Genomic DNA, 6290 nt, shown 5'->3' with positions numbered 1-6290 from the left:
GGGTGTAAAGTTATCTATTCAACAAGGTTATCAAACACGGATTTCACATCGTTTGTAAGTTCTCTGCAGCGTGAAAACTAAGGGGCAGAAACAAATTAAAGTGACTTGTCTCAAAGTTCGCCGGTGGGATAGGGAGTTCATAAGGACTTGTGGAACAAAGAGTGAGGTCGGTAGCTCAGTAGGTACCAGAACGCCCCAGGGTCAGACTTGGGAGTACTTCAGGCACCTGGTTGTACTACACCAGACGAAGTCGGGGGTGGGGGTAGGGGGTCAGAAGCTGCTGTTCCCAACGCCACTTGTAGTTTTGCTTCTGGGGAATTTTACAGTTTTGGAGAACATCTTGAATATTTTTATCCTCACTTACGGCCTTCCTCCAGCAAATTTACGAATTTCTATACCGACCCGTTTTTGTTGTTTAAAAGAAAAGGCGCTGAAAACATCTCTTTTTTTGAGAAAGCAAACCAACAGCAGCAGCTATTCTCAAACCGGTACTGGCTGAGTGATAAAGGCGAGGGGAGTGAGGCTCGTTCTCCTTTGGTCCAATCAGATGCACAGGAAGGTGGCCCTTCACCAATAAGAGTAAAGTTCAGCATCCGGAGGTGGGGGTGGATGCGGGTGATTGTCAGCTCACTGGAGCAATGCCAGAAGAGATTTCCTTGAGTGATAGCAGCGAGGACCAACCGATGCAAAAGGGAAGGCTAGAGGTAGGTGGACTTCGGAAGGGCGGCTGGACCATCCATTCAGGGGAAACGAATGTTGTTCCTGTTGGAGCGCCCCGCACCAATCAAAAGGGTGCAGAGGAGAGGATTGAGCCAGCCTTGCTTCCACAGCCAAAAGATCGCCGGGCTTAGTGGGAGAGAAATCGGGGAAAACCGGAGTCGGAAGGAGGTTGAACGACTAAACTGGTTCAGATCGGACGGTTCCTTAAAGGGGACGCGCCATTGTCAGGAGAGCGGCGCCCGGGGCCCGGACGGACTGGCGGCGCCGGGGAGCGAGGGCGCAGCGCTCGTAAGGAGGGGTAGGTGTCGCCGAGCAGAAGGCGCTTCATTTCACTTTCTCTTCTCTCTTCTGCTCGGCTCACTCTCTGGGCTGGCGCTGCTGGGTGCGGGAGGCGCGGGGCAAGGATGGATGCTCGCCTGCTGTGGCCCCGGCTCCGGCCCAGGGTGTCCGGCTGGGGAGGGGGCCGAAGGGGTTAGCTTCCACCACCACCCACCCCGGCACTGCTGCTGCTGCTAACGAATGTCGAACCCCGGCGGCGGCCCGAGGAGGAGCCCCTTCCTCCTCTCCTCTCTCCTCGCTCCGCGTCTGGGCCTTTCCCTTCCTCCCCTTCCCCGCCCCCCTCCCTGGGGTCGCGCCGCCGCTTTTCTCCGCCGCCGAGCCGGGCCGCGAGTGCCCAAGGAACGGTGGAAGGGGCTGGGGCGGCGTCGGGGCCGGGGGTGAGATCGCTTCTGTCTGGGCTGTGGGGGGCGAGGGGAGGGGGTTTCGGCCTTTGGTGGTGCCAGGCTGCGGCGGCTGGAGGAGGAGGAGAAGGAAGAGGAGAAGGAGGAGGGAGTGAAGTTGGGTAGCAGCCTTGGTCTCCGCCCGCCCGCCTCCCTCCTCCTCCTCGGCCCGGCCAGTCTACTAGCAGTTTATTAAGCGCCCCGCTCTGGACCACGCGCTTCTCTCTGCTCCGGGATACAAAGGAAAGGCAGAAGACCATCTCTGCCCTCCTGGGGCTCCCCGTCTAAGGGGAGAGAAAGCATTCCGCCGCTGTGGACCGCCAGACAGAACCAGGCTTAATGGAAGTAGTGCCCGGACGCCCATCCAGGGATGGCCCAGGAGCTGGCACCGCCCGCCCTCATCCCCAGGTCGGGCTGTCGGGCCATTCGCGACGGGAAGAACTTCGCCACGAAATCCTCCCTTGTCTCTTTCCTTGCACTCGGAGTCTGCCTGCCCTGGACAAGTCTGGCTCCGCCGGCTTCAGGGTCCCCTCGCCCGTGGTCCAGAATTCACTCTGTCGTGGGGTTCCTGAGGCACCCGAGGTTTCTTTTGACAACTTGATTGAGTCTCCCCCTGCCCTTGTTTGTCGGGACCCCGGCTTCCGGGCATCAGGTTCCCTTGATGCTGTGGGTCTGTACTGCCCTTGGCTTCAGCGGAATCTCGTTTGTGCGGTGAGAGCTTAATCAGTGTCTGTCCTCGGATGTGAGAGATAGTATCACTCTTTCCTTGCCACCCTCAGGCCAAAGTAACTGTGGGGACAGGTGAGAAGAGCTCTTCGAGAAGGCACACTGTTTGCCTCATTTCAACATTGAACTGAGAAAAGAATTTCCGAAATTCATCGACTGAGCTCACTCCCTCTTTGAAGGATGAAAACTCACCAGAATGGAACAAGGGCTTTGCTATTTAAAACAAGTTTTGCTGCAGTAAACAAAGTTGGGTTTTTTAAAATACCATAGTCTTCCTTACAGTTTCTACTTGACGAAATTGTTAATCCTGGGCATTAGGAACTATCAAATTCATTATTGATAAAACGACTTTTTCTGTTGCCCTGTTTCACTTTTATAGGTACTGATTTTCTTTTTTTCTGTTCCTAACTCATGGTATATGTTTCACATAAACTTTATTTAGAAATAAATCAACAAGTATCGGTTAGCGTTCAGGCATTATTCTAGGCTGTGGGATACAAACACAAATAATGAAACAATTCTACAGACAAGGAACTTACATTCGGCTGGAGGAGATAAAAGTACATATATAATAAATATATGCAACTATAAAGTGAATAAATGCAAATATATTCAAAGTAGCAAAACATAAGGCAGTGAGGGAGGCAAAGTGATGAAGGATAGATGACACTAATAGTTGGAAATAAACGTGATGCTTTCCTATGCACCTCGTGTTTTTGAGCATTTTACTTTCTTGTGAAGTATGTAGTACTTAAATCTTATGTGTAAAATAGTACTCTTAAAAGTGTCTGTGTTTGTATTATGTGACACTTCCTAGTTACTTTCATGATCAGAAGTAGCATTGCATTCTGTCTCTTCTATTATATTATTTTGTATCTTACAACTTTTGAGGAACAGGTGTTTTTTTTAACCCTACAAATATTTTACCCAACAATTTTCCTTTTTTACAAATAAGTTTAAGAACAGGTAGGAAACTATAATAGAAGTAGGCAGACCCTCAAGCAAAAAGGCAGTTATAGTGAGGAACCTTGAAAGGCAGTCCAAGTTGATACAGTTATTTGAACCATTACACTTTTGCTTTCTGGACAACAATCAGTGAAATACAAAGTTCAAGACTGATTTATAATTATGTCATTAAATATCTTTCATTGTTACATTGAAATATTCTTTTTCAATTTTCAGTTTTTAAATCTCTTGCAGAGGCATCATAATATAGTAGGAAAGAGTGCTAGCTAGATTTGAGGTCATAAGAACTGAGTTCAAATTTGGTTTTTAAAAATTTTTTATTTTCAGTTCCAAATTCTCTCTTTACCTCAACCCCTCCCCCACCCATTGAGAAGGCAAGAAATACAATACCCATTATGTTTATGAAGTCGTGCAAAACGTTTCCACATTAGCTATGTTGCAAAAAATAAAATAAAACAAAGCAAGAAAAATTAAAGGGAAAAAAACCCATGCTTCAGTCTGCACTCAGAGTCCATCAGTTCTTTATCTGGCGATATGGATAGCATTTTTTCATCATGAGTTCTTTGGAATTTTTGTGAATCATTGTATTGATCAGAGTAGCTAAGTCTTTCACAATTGATTATCATTATGGTATTGCTTTTTACTGTGTACAGTATCCTCCTTCTGCTCACTTAACTTTGCATCAGTTCATATACATCTACCCAGGTTTTTCTGAAACTATCTAATTGTTTCTTTCTTTTTTTTTTTTTTTTAAAGCAATCGGGGTTAAGTAGCTTGCTCAAGGTTACACGGCCAGGTGTTTCTGGGTGTGGTGCTGAGTGTCAGAGCCCGGGATTCGATCTCCAGGTCTTCTCAACACTGGAGCCGGTGCACTTACTTGCTGTGCTACCTGGCCGCCCCCTAATTGTTTCTTATAGCACGATAGTATTCCATCATAATTATATACCATACTTGTTCAGCCATTTCTTAATTGATGGGTATCCCCTCAGTTTCCACCACAGAAAGAGCTGCTGTAAATATTTTTGCACATAGGGGTCGTTTTCCTTTTTCTTTGATGTCTTTGGTATCCAGACCTAGCACTGGGTCAAAGAATATGAACAGTTTTATAGTACTTTGAACACAGTTCCAAATTGTTCCCCCAAATGATTGGACCATTTCACAGCTCCACCAACAGTGCATTAGTATATTTGTTTTCCTATATCTCCTTCATGATTTGTTATTTTCCTTTTCTGTTATCTTATCCAGTCAGATTGATGTGAGGTTTTACCTCAGGATTTAGAGCATTTTTATATGACTATTAATAGCTTTCATTTCTTCTTCCAAATACTGCCTATTACATCCTTTGTCCATTTATCAATTGGGAAATGATTCTTATTTTAATAAGTTTTCTGTATATTTGAGAAATGAGCCCTTTCAGAGAAACTTGTAAATCTTCTTCCCCCTCCATTTCCTACTTGTAACTCTGGCTACATTAGTTTTATTTTTGCAACGCCTTTTTAATTTAATGTAATCAAATTAGCATGATTTTTTTCACTTCTTTTTCTTGTTCTTTTTGTAACATGGCTAATATAGAGTGTTTTACATGATTTCACATGCATAATTAATGTCACATTTCTTGACTTCTCAATGGGTGGAGTAGGAATGGTAATGTAGGGAGAGAGAATTTGAAACTCAAAATTTAAAGAAGAATGTTAAAAATAAATATAAATTCATTTCAAAAATAATGTAATAAAAGCTATTCATTTTACCTCCTGTGAACCTCCCTGTCTTGTTCCCCTATCCATAGATCTGACAAGAAACTTTTTTCTGTGATCCCCTGATTTGCTTATGTTATCACCCTTTTTTCCCATCATGTACCCATTTTGAACTTATCTTGATATACAGTGTGAAATGTTGTTTGCCTACTTTCAGCCAGACTGCTTTCTAGTTTTCCCAACAGTTTTTGGCAGATAGTGAGTTTTTGCCTCAATAGCCATATCTTTGGGTTTATCAAACACTAGGTTATGTGCTCATTTGCTTCTGTATATTGTGTGTTTAATCTATTTCATTTATCAAACCACTCTTTTCCAGTTCCACATTATTTTCATAATTACTGCTTTGTAGTATAATTTGAGATCTGATATTGCTAGTCCCCTTTATATTTTTTGTCATTTCTTGACATTCTTGGTCTTTTGTTCCTCTGGATGAATTTTGTTATTATTTTTGGCTCTAAAAGTCAAATCTACTTTCTACCTCTGTCACTTTTTATAAATCACTTAACCTCTGAGCTTCATTTTCCTCATGTGTAAAATAAGGGGAATTGACTAGATTGTCTCTACAATCCCTTCAAGCTCCAACATCTATGCTTCTACAAAATGTTGGTGAGGACAGTGATATCAAGGAAGTACTGGTAGTGTGGTAGAAGAAGGTAAAATAGGTTTCCAAAATCAACTTTTATAAATGTAAATCAGAAAAAAAAATCACGTTAAATTCTTTAGGAAGACAGATATTTTCCACATATTTTTAAATGCAAAAAAAAAAAAGTCTAATCTGCTTGTAGTAGGATGACCTAGGTTCAAGTCCTACCTCTGGGACATTACTGGCTCTCTGACCTTGGACAAATAACTTAATCTGTCTGTTCTGTAAGCCACTTTCTAAAAACCACGAAGAAGGTGACTAGTATTGGTAGAGAAGTAGTTTCCTCACTGGGGAGTTCCCTATACAAGTGAAATCACAACTGTAGCCCCTATCCTTCTCTTTGTCCAGTTCTTAATAAAGTTGGTTGTTCTTGATTATGTCCTTTCCTTTCCTTTTACTATCTCTTTAATAATGAATTCTAGAACTTTTCTAGCAATTGTAGTCAAACTTAATGGTTTATAATTGGCCCAAGATAAATTTCTCCATTGACTCTTGTTCACCTGATACTTGGATTTTTCTGGTATTGTAGTATTCTATTTAAAGTCATATAGTATCAACAGAAGAACACTGGTATTTTTTTTTTTAAAGTGGGATTTTGTTTATTGTCTGTTGATTGCCCTACTTATTGGCTCTACAGTGCCTGTCCAAGATATATGTATTGCTGGACTGATTTGATGTGCTGGGTATCATAGTGTTGGCAATAGGCATTCTTTTTCCTTCCTTCCTTCCTTCCTTCCTTCCTTCCTTCCTTCCTTCCTTCCT

General features: G+C 43.0%; 1 protein-coding gene across 9 annotated transcripts in view; it reads left to right on the top strand.

The window, feature by feature from the left end:
* Positions 1-709: 709 nt before the first annotated feature.
* Positions 710-6290, top strand: part of FRYL (FRY like transcription coactivator) — a 314599-nt gene continuing 309018 nt past the window's right edge. For all 9 annotated transcript variants that reach the window (XM_069105195.1, XM_069105197.1, XM_069105194.1 and 6 more), the window contains exon 1: positions 710-1018. The gene's annotated coding sequence lies outside the window, so the exon portion shown is untranslated. The remainder of the gene's footprint in view (positions 1019-6290) is intronic.

This window comes from Petaurus breviceps, unplaced genomic scaffold (assembly GCF_028583685.1).
Source record: "Petaurus breviceps papuanus isolate PSGF00001 unplaced genomic scaffold, PetGlider_PUasm1.0 76, whole genome shotgun sequence".
NCBI classification, from domain to species: Eukaryota; Metazoa; Chordata; class Mammalia; order Diprotodontia; family Petauridae; genus Petaurus; species Petaurus breviceps.
The sequence above is the reverse complement of the archived record's forward strand: the minus strand, read 5'-3'. Positions and strand labels throughout refer to the sequence as shown.